The following is a 13,827-nucleotide window of genomic DNA, read 5'->3' as shown; positions in this document are numbered from 1 at the left end:
TGTGTGTCAGTGCAAATGATGGTAGATTGGCAGCCTGTTTCACTCTGTCAATTTTCTTACTTTTGAAGGCAATAAAATTGTCTGTCAATTCACTGTTGTCCAATTTCCTTTACAATCCAAGCCAAATATATACTCCTAAGGTTATGTTCAGCAGTGGGCATCTTCATATGGTAGGAAAATGTGATATGAATAGGTGTCACTGGAATTGAGCCGGTGTTGCAAGTATATCTACCTGTCAAGTGCGGTCGGTGTCTCATTTAACAGATTGAGCTGTTTACCCAGCATCTCCTTGACAGACCCAGTCGGTGCTGGGTAATAACACATTCCTTTCTGCAGCACACCACAGCTTTGTTCTTTTTATGCCTGGAATGCTCTTGAGATGCTGCCAGTTAAGACCTCACAGGATTCTTGTTTGGAATTAATGAGCATTCCTCTCCAAGAGAGGTGGGGATTGAGAGAAGCGGAATCGCCTGAACAGTCAGAGGTCCCGGCATTCTCACTTTGATTCGCTGTTTATCCTGCTTGTGAGACAGTGTTCCCCCATTCTCAGTCTGTTCAGCCATGACTGAGCAAACTTGCCATTCAACTGAATCAAGAAAAGATTATGTTGATTAGCTTAAGCAGTGTGCCCTTCACTTCAGAGCAAGTTAGAATGCAGATCTGATCATCACAAAACTATGGTGAACAGAGTTTGTTCTCACACATGAACCCTGCATTGATTGAATAACAATAAAGTGGCTGGGCAACGTAACCCCAGACCTTTTTAAGCTAATACATATTTTGAATATCTCATTTTCTCTTTTTAGAAATACTTTCTCTTTCTTTCTCTCTTTTTCTCCTCCCATTAAGATGTTGGCTCTTTGATGGATAACGAAGATGCAGAGCTGGAATCTTCAAACGATAATATTAGGGGATAGTCGAAAACCAATGGCATTACATTGATGGGAAATCAGCAAAAGATCCGAAGTAATTTCCCAGTATGACTTTATGGAGTGGAGGGCGGCATGGTTTCATAGTAGAAGGTGGCATTCCATCACCAGTAGTCAGAATGTGATAATGTAACATTAAAGGATATTATAATGTAATACTATTTAGACTGCAGAGCCATTTTAAGAATTCAGAGAACTTGTTCAATAGTGCCTATGTCAGTGAAAGTAGCAATTACCCTTGCTGACTGCCGTCAGAATCCAATTAATTATCCCATCTCCTTCATCGAAGGAACCTTCATCCTTTACCTTGTTTGGTTTTTATCTAACTCCAATCCACTCAAATTGGTTGACTTTTAAATACCCTCCAGAGTGGCCTAGCAAGTTTCTTCAAGCTTCCTTCACTGCATAGACTAAGAAAAAACTCACGGGATACCAGGGATGAATAAGAAACATCAACTTTCTCTGAGAGGCCTCTATTCATAAAATAAACATATTCAAGTCCCAGTGTTCGTTCCAGAATCTGAGGCTGCAGATGCGTCTAAAAATATCATTGGAACTATAGTACCCGAGGAAGGCAGGCACGCACCAAAGTTGTGTCATTCAAACTGCAACTACAATCCCAGTAAGTATAACTCCTAAAGCCTTACGCTACTTTTCCATTTCAGACTGTAGCAAAGATAATGAGTTGTTTTTGAACTTGCATGCCAATATTCATCATATAATTGATGTACTGTTGTGATATATAGGATGTTTCCTTTATAGCAATGAAAAATTGTAGTGTTATTGCTGGGCATCAGAGCTTTCCTGACACCAGACACCATCTGCAAATTGCTTAAATTACTTAAACAGAAAGATTCCTACTCACTACGTGCAAAATTTCTTACTGATAATGCTGTTCTGTTGCTTTTCACTAGCTGAACACCCCAGCGTCCTTCCAACAAGCTAGAAATGTGTCAGAACAGGAGTTATCCACAGTCACAAGAGCCAATGATACATCAGAGTCAGTCCACTGTATATTGCGATGAAAACTGGGGAAGTCGAGAATACATTCAACTGTCTTCCATCACAGCCAATGTTCAGTACGATCCTAGCAAAGGTGTTTAGATTGAATTTTTAAAGTTCCTTACTTTTCATGGACATTCAAGATGGTTTGTATTTTTTTTCAAAGAGCAATCTTATCAAAGGAACATTTGGAAAGACTATTCCTCCGCTCATGATCAAATTTATAAAAATATTTTCCTTTGTAGAGTCATTCCTTTTTTAAATTTTTATCCACAAACTGTGTAGATTAGGCCCTTCTGGCCCTTTGAGCAAAACTGCTCAGCAACACCCAAATTTATTCCTAGCCTAATCACAGGACAATTTGCATTGATCAATTAACCTACCAATCGTAACATCTTCGGACTGTGAGAGGAAACTGGAGCACCCAGGAGGAACCCACGTGGTCACAGGGAGAACGTACAGGTTTCTTACAGGCAGTGGTGGGAATTGAATTGGGTTGCTGCTACTGTAAAGCAATGTGCTAACCACTTCTCAGTCTCTGTCTCACTGTTAGCTGCTCGTTCTTCTGACTCTGATGGGATGACAGTGAAGGATGTATTAATGAAGCCTATTGCTAGCCAGTTCCTTTTCTCATTGAAAGAACATCTGGAAGGATATTTTCATTGCACATTGTTGGAAAGGGGACACACATTGGTGTCAAGACATTGATTTACAGAACATCAAGCATCATTCACTTCCACTTCCTCCAATGAGTTCAGTAGGAGTCAGACAGCAGTTCAGCATGGATAAATGTCCAATGGCCAAATGAGCCAACACTGACCACATTGCCCTAGCTGGTCCCAATGTCCTGCTTTCAACCCATGTTCCTCCAGGTCCCTCTGTCCACATACGTATTATTGCACCTGCCTCAACCACTTCATCTGGCAGATTACTCTATATACCCTCACCCTCTCTGTGAAAAAGTTGCCCCTCAGGTCTCTTTTAAAACTTTCCCCTCTCACCCGAGTTTTGGACTCCCCTGCCCTGGGGAAAAGACAGCTAACATTCACCTTTTCTATGCCTCTCATAATTTTAATTACTTCTATAAGGTCACCCCTCATTTCCCCACGCTCAAAGCAGTGAAGACTTAGCTTGGCCAACCTCTCCCTGTAACACAGGACCTCTAGTCCTGGCAACATGCTCATAAATCACCAACCCCTTATACAAAAGCAACATGAGGTTATACTCAATGCCCTGGGTGATGAAGGCTAGCATGCTAATATCTTTTTCACCACCCTGTTTACCTGTGATGCCACTTTTAACAAACTATACAATTGTCAAGTCAAGTTTATTGTCATTTAACTATGTACATGTTTATAATGTATATAGAAACAAGACAACATTTCTCCGAACCAGGGGGTAAAGCACAGTATTACACATAGCGCATGATAATTTATGAAGGTAAGGATAAAATCTACAAATGAATCACACATGAATAACAAACTAAAATGCATTAATATTAAATATTGCCTAATGATGGAAAGTCAAAGAGATGCTGGATGGATGGGTAGGATCGGTAATAATACTAAGGGCCCTGTGAACGCCTTGCTCCTGATAAATGTTCTCAGTGGGAGACCCATATGATCCTCTTAGCTGTTCTCACAGATCTTTGTAGAGACTTCTGGTCCAATGCTCGACTGCTCCCATATCAGATGGAGATGCAACTTGTCAGGATGCTGTCAATGGTGCTCCTGTAAAACACAGTTAAGCTGGGGAGGGTGGAGCCTTGCTTGCTTCAATCTTCTTAGGAAGTGGAGAAGCTGCTGTACTCCCATATTTCTTAGCACCTTACCATTCATTGCATAAGTCCTACTCAGGTCTGACTTTCCAAAATGTACCCCCTCACATTTAGTTGCTTTGAAAAACCACTTGCCACTTTCTGGCCCAGTTCCTGAACTGATCAAGATCCCCCTGTAATCCATGATAATCTTCTTCACTATCAACAAAACAGCTCATCTAAACTTCATGTCATCTGCAAACTTGCTGATAAACCCTTGCATATACAAATCCAAATCAGTTATATAAATAACTAGGTTCCCAATACCATCCCTTGCTGCACACCACTAGTCACTTGCCTCCATTCTGAGAAGAACCCTTCAATTGCCACCCTATGCTTCCTACCTCAAAGCTAGTTTTGAATCCACATAACTAATCATCTTGATTTCACGGGACAAAACCTTCCAGACTAGCTTACCATGCTAAATCAGGCCTAGCTAAACTCCAATTCGACAAGATAATCTGCCCTACCCTCATCTGCCCTTTTGGTTGCCTCATCAAAGAATACTAAAAGAGTGCCATGCGGAAAGCCAAACCGAATCCTCCTAATCGGTCTCTGTCCATTGGTGAATTATTTCTGCCGACTTGTCCAATGGATGAATTGCTGTAGGAACAATAGGAACTAGTCTGCTGTAGGAACCAGTCTCCGTCATTTGTGATGGACTACGTTAGGTAATGTCATGCTTTTATTTGCAGAAATTGCTCATCAATCTAGAAAGATAATTCAAATGTCCTTCTGTAGCCAACCATCTTGTTAAACTATTCTCCACTATTTTCCCCAGCCTTATCTCCATCCCTGTCCAGTTTACCTGCCGTTAAAATTTCCTTCCATGCTTTCGTTACCTCAAGATGCTTCAGGCTAGAGTTTATTGTTCTATTTTCTGTAAAGGTGAGGCCATCAAAGCATTGACTGACCTGTTCCAAGCCTTTTTCACCCATGACCTACATAGATAATCTATATTGTCCCTGGGTAAAGCAATGCCTTCATTTAAAAGTTCAAAATCTGATGCCCAGTTACACCATGGCTTCACCCCTTCCTAATTCTGTCTCATTCAGTAACTCTTCTATTAAAATGTCACTCAAATACTGCTCTCTCTATGTGTGCCTGTGTTCAGTTTTGTTTGCTGATAAAGTTATCGCAACTGTTCACTTTGAAGAGAGTTGCAGTATATTACTATGGGAACACAAGAGACTACTGGAGTTGCTGGAATCTGGAGAAGTAAAAGTACAAAATGCTGAAACTCAGTGGGTCAAGCAGCATGAGCAGAGGGCAGTTAGCAGTTGACGCTTCAAGTATCTGGATGATAGGTCTTAGCTCAAAATGCAGTTGTCCATTTCGGAATTGGTTATATACATATAGTCACATGTACTGAGGCACAGTGAGAAATTTGTTTTGCACATTGTTGACAATGATCAATTCACTACACAGCGCATTGGGGTAGCAGTTAGACAGTAGCAAACTGAAGAGTAATAGTTACAGAGAAACTGCAATGCAAGTAGTTATAACAAGGTAGATTGGGAGATCGAGTGCCCATCCTTATCATACTAAGGAACCATTCAAAGGTCTTATAATGGTGGGGTAGACGCTGTCCCTGAGCATGGTGGTGTGTGCTTTCAGGCTCTTGTATCTTCTGCCCGATGCGAGAGGGGAGAAGGGAGAATGCTTGGAGTGGCTAGGGTCTTTGATTGTGCTGATTGCTTCACTAAGGCAAGAAGGAGTATGGGGCCTATGGAATGGAGGCTGGTTCCTGTGAAGTGCAGAGCTGCCTCCACAACTCTTGCCATGCTGAGCTGTGCATTCAGATCGGATGTTTCCTTTGCTGCATTGGTAAAAATCGGTGAGGGTCGATGCGGGCATGTCAGATTTCTGTAGCCTCCTGAGGAAATAGAGGGGTCGCTGAGGTTTCTTGGCTGTGGTATTTGCACATTTGGATGAGGAAAGGCAATTGGTGATGCTCACTCCTAGGAACTTGAGGCTGTCAACCCTCTCGACGTCAGCACTGTAGACAGAAGTATGTGTACCGCCCCACCCCCTCGAAGTTAACGACCAGCTCTTTTGTGTTGCTGACATTGAGGGAAAGGTTGTTGTCATGACACTGTGTTACCATGCTATCTCCTTCCCTTACCCTGACTCATTGTTATTTTAAATATACCCCACTATAATGGTATCATCCACAAACGTAGATGGAGTTAGAGTAAAATACGACCATGCAGTCATGCGGGTAGAGAGGACGCAGCCTTGTGGATCAGTGCACCAGTGTTGTTCCCTATACTTACTGACAGTGGGCTGCTAATCAGGAAGTCAAGGATCCAGATATAGATGCAAGTTTTGATTCCCAGGTCTTGGTGTTTGGTGATGAGTTTGCTTGGAATTACAGAAGGCAGAGCTATATGTAACCCAAGTTAATTAAACTCAATGTGTTAATGTTAGAAAGTTCTCCCTGTGGAGGGATAAAAACAAGGTTTACCAATTAAAAAAAAGAGAATTTGAACAAAACGCTATGGGAGTGGACAAGGTGGGGTGGATACATGATGGACAAGGAGAGAAACGCAGCAACGATTAGAAGCTGAAGACGTGAACTGTTAAGAGTGGAATTAGTAGTATCTTTACCCTACTAACTTGAAAACCTCATGGTGAAACCCCTGGAGGAGGGACAATAACAATAAGAGATTTATTGAATCTATGGCTATAACACGCAGCAGCTATAACGAGGTAATATCGGCAGAGATGAATGTCCAAAATCCCTACTGTGTAGCTGGGAATTAGTTCTGTAAAATCAAACCAAGGGATTTGGTCAAGTTTTTATACAAGTTTGTGAATTGACTTCCTGTGGATGATAAACTATTTCATTCCAACAAACTAAGAAAGAAGATGGTGAGCCACCCAAGCTGAAGAACCAGCGCGGGAACGAAATGCGTAATGAGGCAGAGGACTTAATATGGTTGGATGTGTAAGTTTATTTTCATTCGAAGAATCTGAATTTGATTTTCTGCAAGAATTGATTATTTTTGCAAAGACTTTGATAAGTGACTGAATGAGATTCACTTTATTTAAAAGTTGTGATGTTGGCGAATTATCGAGAAAGGAGTTAAACTGTGTATATATAATTTTTAAATTTGAATTTCAACTTGTTGATTTACTGCCTAGAACTGAAACTGAAGTTAGCTATAATACCTGAGAATCGGAATTATATTTGGTTTACGAACTAACTAGGGATAAGTAAAAAGGCAAGTTTAGTCTGTAAACTTTTAATTAAGGAATAACACTAGATCTATTTAGTTAGAGAGATTAGAATAATAAAGTAATCTCTCTGATTCTAATTAAAAAGGAATTTGTTTTGGTTTGATATCTAAGATTTGGAACCTAAACAGAACGTAGGAATTTTGGAATTCTTCTGGCTCATGTAAATATTTTGCAAATATTGTTTTTTTCTTCTTATAAAGAAAACATGACCTCCAGAATTGTGTGGTTTCTATTTACTGCCTCCTTCAGGTACCTGCATCCCTCTGATGCCCTACTAGCACCTAGTGTAATTCCATTTTCTCAAAGAGTGCAGTGACTAGTCATATGTGATAAGACTGATGCTACACAGGTGTTACATATAGTCAATAAACAATGGTCCAATGTAGGTGCCTTTACCTTCTACTAGCTCCAGAAATGGGTATAAGGCCAGGCATGTGACATCCATTATTGACCTGTTTTGGTGGTGGTCAAATGGCAGTGGGTCGAGGTGGTCTGGGATACTGGAACTGACGCATGCAAAGACCAGCCCTCCGAGGCACTTCCTGATGGTGGGTGGCAGTGTCACCAGGCTCTAGTCATTAATCCACGTGACCTTTGCTAGGAACTGGGATGATCGTAATGTCAATGCTGAGCAAAAACAACAATGGATTAAATGTCATATGAGTAATGATACAAGCTGAGCAGCTTACAGCGCAGGAGCGATGAGCCAGGCTCACCAAGATAAAACACGCGCACTCGAAAACCCCCGCAAAAGCAGAGAGCCCGCCACGCGCAGGAGGCCCATTTGATTCACTGCATGATCATTCATGCTTGCCACCGTACATCCCTCCCCTCCCCCTCCCTCATAGGTAGGCAGAGCAAAGGAAGGAAGGAAGTGAGGTAAACTGAGAACAATTATGAAAAGCCTGTCCCACTCGGTAGCAGACAACTAGCCGGCGCAACCTCATGGACTTCCGCGGTGGGGGTGTGGGGCAGCCTCCCCCTCTGTGCCTTCCTGGTTAGCTGAGGCTGAGGGCAGTGGGCTGTGAATCTCTTAGTGAAACATCCATTGGTTCATCTGCTGGGATGCTGGCTTCGTCAGCAGGGGAAGCTTCTGTAACGTCCCTGGGTCCCCCGTCAATTCGCTGGTGTACATGAACCAAATGTTGTCTAACAATTTGTCCACATGTCAGCTCCAGCTCTGCTACTTGACTGTGACAATGTCAGTCAACAGCCAGTAGCCCGTTTTCCTCGTGCGAGATGTACATGGAAACTTTGTCTCTGGCATCAAACTTTCATGGCCTGGTGTGCATATCGTATCTCCTAGACAAGCTGGCTGTAGGAGTTCTGCTCCCTGTAGTTGATCAAGTTCTTCTTGGACCTTTGGGGCCACCGCAAACAGCACTGGGTGGGCCTTGTAACGTGTTGGCAGGCAGTTCTCTTTAACACAAAGTGGAAGCTTGGAGAACCCATCAGTGCTTTTGTAATGGAGAATTCAATGCAGGGTACCCCCCCCAGTATAGTTCATGCTGGACAACACTGATGGCATCTTTTTAATCTGATCTCTGCCCAGCAAATTAAGCTGTCGGCCTCCCTTAACCAGATGCAAAAGTAAGTGAAACAGATCCCCTTGGTGAATAACAAGTTTGGTGGTCGGAATTTTGGAATCTGGCTCAAGTCTCATGGTCTAGTTGCCAACTGTGATTATGAGCAGGTAAGGAGGCTAGTTTCAGTGGCCCAAGACATAGGCTTGGAAAATAATGGCCACTTCTTCACCCCAGCCGCCTCTTTGCGTGGAGATAGTGGTTGCATTCTGCCATTTTCTCATGGTGCATACTTAGCAAGGCATACCTTGATGAGATGCCCTACCTTCTGACAGAACCAGCAGGCTGTCTTTTGATGCTTGCAATCAGATCACTGGACTTGACTTTCCCCACAGAGAAAGCGTCTTTGTAGAGACGGACGTGGCCTCTGTGGACATGGTAGGCAGTGGGTTGGAATCTGTTACCGCAAGTATTGAGGTTTTCAAGAGCAGGCTCTTGCTCCAGTAATGCCTAAACCAGTGGCACTGGGGTGGCTGAATCTGTGCATGGCCTCTCTTTGTCTGGTCTTGGATTCCAATAATCAACCCTTGGATGAGTATCGCTTCTTTGAATTTGCTTGGGGGGAATATCTTTGTACTTACATTCCTGCGTTGCTGGCTCAGTCTGGTGATGAAATCACCTACGTTCTCGCTGGAGCTCTGTCACAACTGTGAGAACCTGAAGTGTACCATAAATACATTGCCCTGCATCTCGTAAACCTTGTCCAAAGCCTCAGATGTGTCTGTCAGTTCAGTTTCGTTCTATAGGTGCAGTGCATTGAAGTATGTCCATCTGAGTTCTCCCAAGTTCATGCGGTGCAGCTTGAGGTTCATTCCTCCCTCCAGCTTTGCCACTGGTGTTACAACTGCTAGGAGCCCTACCTAGTCCAGGAAGGGAGTCTTCCATTGCAGCTACGTTCCAGAGCTCGGTTTTGCCATTGCTGCGGCCCAAAATGGATTGGGTGCTTGGGGCAGAGAGGCCCTTCTTGCTTTGATCCTTGTCAAAATGTTACATATGTGCAGAGCAAGAAAGTTACTGGAGTACCAGGATTAAATGTTTTTATCAGGCCACGTTAGTAAGGGTGCACGCCAGCAACTTACAGTGAAGGAGCTATGAAGCAGGTCCGCCAAGACCAAAACACGTGCGCTCAAAGCTCGCGTGAAAAAGAGAGACATCTGCGTGCAGGAGACCCAATCAATTCACTGCCAACTTCTCACAATCAGCCTGATATGTACAAGAGTGTGGTCTTCGTAAAGCAGGTGAGAATTTCAGGAACCCTCCAGAGATGCTGCCTGACCTGCTGAGTTCCTGCAGCATTTTGTTTTTTTGCTCCATTATTCTACAAACCATAGGGTGAATTTCATTACCTTCATTTACATAAATTTCAAAACATTATTAATCCTTTGCTCTGTCAAACCTCATAGAGTGATTAACATTTATGAACAACAGTAGGCTGGACATCACAGCTCGGAGATGGTTGAGATGCGTGGCTGAGGCAGGTTGAGAACAACAAAGTTATTGTGAATGCTCTGAGGTTCCCCCACAACCAGGGGTTCACTGGCACCCACTGACAAACCCTGTCAAATAATGTATCCTGTCATTTCATGATCAAAATTTGCAAATTGCACACCAGCACAAATCACGTATTTTATCAATCACACTGCACAGAGTATCATTTTTTCTTTCCTCCCTTTCATTCACATGTCAAGTGAAAACATTGTTGCAGTTAATAGAGTTGTAGATCTCCACCCCTCCCCCAAAGCTGCAGAATGGAAGTTTTCCTCACACAGGAGAATACTGGGAAAGATGTACAACTTCATTGTGTCAACTAGCCTGGGAAAATCAAGCAGGTCATGGAATCTCTTGTCTGTGACTGGTCTATCCAGGCAGCCTCCTTTTTTTAATAAATCTCTTGGTGTCGCTGAATGCCATAGACAGGGCTGACACTAACAATAACCTAATCCAACTGTACACAAGCCTTCTCAAGTGCAAAGTGTTTCCGAAGCTTCAGGCCTACATTCTTTCTCTTTCATTCTGTTTGTCTCTTTGTATTTATTGCCTGATTTTAATATGCTCTGCCAACATCCCCTTGACACTCAGCTAGTATTGAATTAATATCCAGCTTTCACAGTCACTATGAGACATCTGTTTACTGATTAAAGCACTCAAATCCACTTATTATGTAAGTCTGAAATTCTTGTTGTGTGTTGTAAGAGGCATTGTATTACCAACTCTAGATGTGTTACCATTTAATCACAATAGATGTAGTTAATATTCTAAAATGTATTTGTTGTGACATACATGGTTTTGCTTTACATATTTCAGATATTGGGGTTTGATTGGAACCATGCAACTTCTGTACGTTTGGTATCAGATTCTTTTGGGAAATTCTGACAGTTCAGAGGGGGGCTCTCTCACTAATCCAGAGTGTGAGCGGGGATCCAGAGCACAAGTGGGCAGTGCAGACTGAGTCAGAACCAGGATTCAGAGTGCTTGTATATCCTGTTCCTTTTATATTTTACCATATCTTTACATGTCTATGTAAAGTAAAAAAGTGAAACGAAGGCACGTTCCGTTAATAAGAGGAGCAACCAATCATCAGGAAATCTGCTAGTTTGGCAGAGCCAGATCCCAGGAGTTGTGGATCAGTGGAGGCTTACTGTATTATCTTGTGCTGGTGCATTTTCTCACTTGTCCAAGATGCACCATGGGCTTGTACTTGCTGTTGGGCTTAAACCAGCTCTGCTGCTGGAATGTGAGGCTATTTATTGTAATAATTGTTATTGGAGTGTGGGGTTTATAGGAAGATTTTGAGATTCACTCACTTGTACCTGTGCCCTGTTTATAGTGAATATTATACGAACAGGATGTTTTTGCCCAGGAATTTTACTGCAATGTGAAGGATGTGGGAGAAGGGGTTGATTCATAGGCCAATGATCACTTTGTTGTCCCACTGCATATAAAGCCATTTATGAACAAGGGCTTAAGCTGCTTTTTGCATTGGATATTTTTGTATATACAAATATATTGCATGGTTTCAACTGGTGGGGGGTGATGGTCATGAGATTAGAGTAGGGCTCTCTGATTGAGCGAGTGGAGACTCTGTGTGTGTGTGTGTGTGTGTGTGTGTGGTGCATGTGTATGTGTGGTGCATGTGTATGTATGATGCATGTGTGTGTGGGTGTGTGTATGTGTGATGCATGTGTGTGGTGCGTGTGTATGTGTGATGCATGTGTGTGGTGCGTGTGTGTGTGATGTATGTGTGTGTGGGTGTGTGTATGTGTGATGCATGTGTGTGGTGCGTGTGTATGTGTGATGCATGTGTGTGTGGGTGTGTGCGTGTGTATATGTGTGTGGTGCATGTGTGTGTGGAGTGTGTCCGCGTGTGTGAGAGACTGGATAGAATCATAGAATCATAAAGCATAGAGACAGAACCTTCTGCCTAACTGTTTAATGCTGACCTCAGTCTCCTCCCTGCTAATCCCCATTGCCTGTGTTTGACCCGTAATCCTCCAAGCCATTCACTCCAGGTACCTATCTAAAAGCCTCTTAAGTGTTGCAGTTGTGCATGTGTGTTTTATGAATGTGTGTGGAGGGTGATGGGGAAGCTGAGCATCTCACTGCAGGAAGGGGGTACACCAACTCCTCCAGGTGAGACGAGAGCAGCTCCCTTTCTGTGACTGCCATGGGGAGGGGGGTGGGTGGGGGACCACAGACACTCAGCCAGAGAGCCCGGTGACGTGAGGAGATGCTGCCTCTTTCTGTGGCTGGGGAAAGATATGGGCTCCCTTATTGTGGGGAGGGGAAGGCAGCCAGCACTTTTACTGTGGAGTGGGCGCAAAAGTTTGGTGTAATTTTAAGCAGAGTGTGGGGTTTCTATGTAACTACCTCACTCACTACCGACTACCAAGATTAACATGTAGGAGTAAGCCCGAGTGGTTCGGGTAGTGCCCAACAACAGATCAACAAAGTTCAGGTTTCCTTGCAAACTTTCCAGTTGGAGCATTAACAGGGAATGATGTAATTCATTGGGTCTGTTCATAAAGGCTGAAGCCTGACTGACAACAGGAAGCAACTAGTCAAATTTTCTGAAAGAATGCTTGGTATCAGGCTTCACTCGTGAAATATCAACTCCTACTTACCTCATGTTGAAAGGAAACGGAGCTCCGCATTCCTTTTCCAACGTGAATAGATTCATTCGGTTGTGTGTTGCACAGGATGCAGGCTTCATTGGGTCACATGTGGGAAAGGTTCAAGGGGTTCACTGGGTTTTATGTCAGCAAGTTGTGGGTTCACTAGCTTTCAAGTAGACAGATTGTAGGGTTAGACAGATGGGCTGTGCATGTTTCAAATTAAGTTGCAACAGCTGCAGAATTGATCCTATTCAACTATGACAGCTGTTATAAAGCCATAAACCATAAAATGAAGGGAATGCTATTGTAAGAATTTTCTGATTCGGTGAGGTTTGACACAGTGCCCTGTATACAACTTGCTTTTCAACAATCTGTTGCTGTTTAACTGTCCAGTCAATTGTAATTAACAAACTCAGAGATCTACAAAGCATTTTACAAGTTGCATACGCAAATTCAGAATCCTTTTCAACAAACATTGCAATGAAAAGTTTTTCAAGTAGATGAGGTTTTATTTGTTATATTTTCAATTTTCTCTAGTTTTTTCTTTGATTCCTTGTATTTTGGATTGCATGAAAGGGGGTTCTACAGTGTTCACCACATCGCCCAGAGCTCTGACCCTTATCACTTCAAACCAGTTGCACTTAAATAGATTGTGATTAATAATTTCCACTAACAGCATTCTAACCTTACAATGTTCCCAATCCCAGTGCAAGCTTCGGTCATGCCACAAACCACAGGAAATACAGGAAAACAATTTTTTGTTCATTTGTGGGGCTTGGCCATTGCAGACAAGGCCACCATTTATTGCTCCCCCCTCTTCCTCTTTTAAACAAGGGTGGTGAGCTGCTCTTCTGAACTTACACTCCACGCTAGAAGGCCAGCCGCATGGAAGGGTAATGAAGGACATCTGTGGATGGTTCTCAGGACTGGATGTCCATGCCAGTAGGAGGCACAAGGGCCAGTCTGGAGTTCGAGCTTGGAGCTTGGCGTCTCATCAGTGGCTAGTCTAGGTATCGATATTGAAGTCCAAAGCCCAAAGGCCAATCAGAAGTCTAGAAGTCAAAGCCCAATAGCTGAAGCCTGGAGAATGGAGGTCTGACCTGGAGATGAAGAACTGTCCATGTGTGGAGGTGGGTGGGAGG

General features: G+C 43.1%; 1 long non-coding RNA gene across 1 annotated transcript in view; it reads right to left on the bottom strand.

Moving 5' to 3' along the window:
• LOC132405364 (uncharacterized) overlaps positions 1-12,907 on the bottom strand; it is a 96,780-nt gene extending 83,873 nt beyond the window's left edge. The window contains exon 1 of the long non-coding RNA XR_009515835.1: positions 12,695-12,907. This is a non-coding gene — a long non-coding RNA (uncharacterized LOC132405364). The remainder of the gene's footprint in view (positions 1-12,694) is intronic.
• Positions 12,908-13,827: the final 920 nt, after the last annotated feature.

This window comes from Hypanus sabinus, chromosome 15, assembly GCF_030144855.1.
Source record: "Hypanus sabinus isolate sHypSab1 chromosome 15, sHypSab1.hap1, whole genome shotgun sequence".
NCBI classification, from domain to species: Eukaryota; Metazoa; Chordata; class Chondrichthyes; order Myliobatiformes; family Dasyatidae; genus Hypanus; species Hypanus sabinus.
This window is presented reverse-complemented; position numbering and strand designations above follow the sequence as displayed.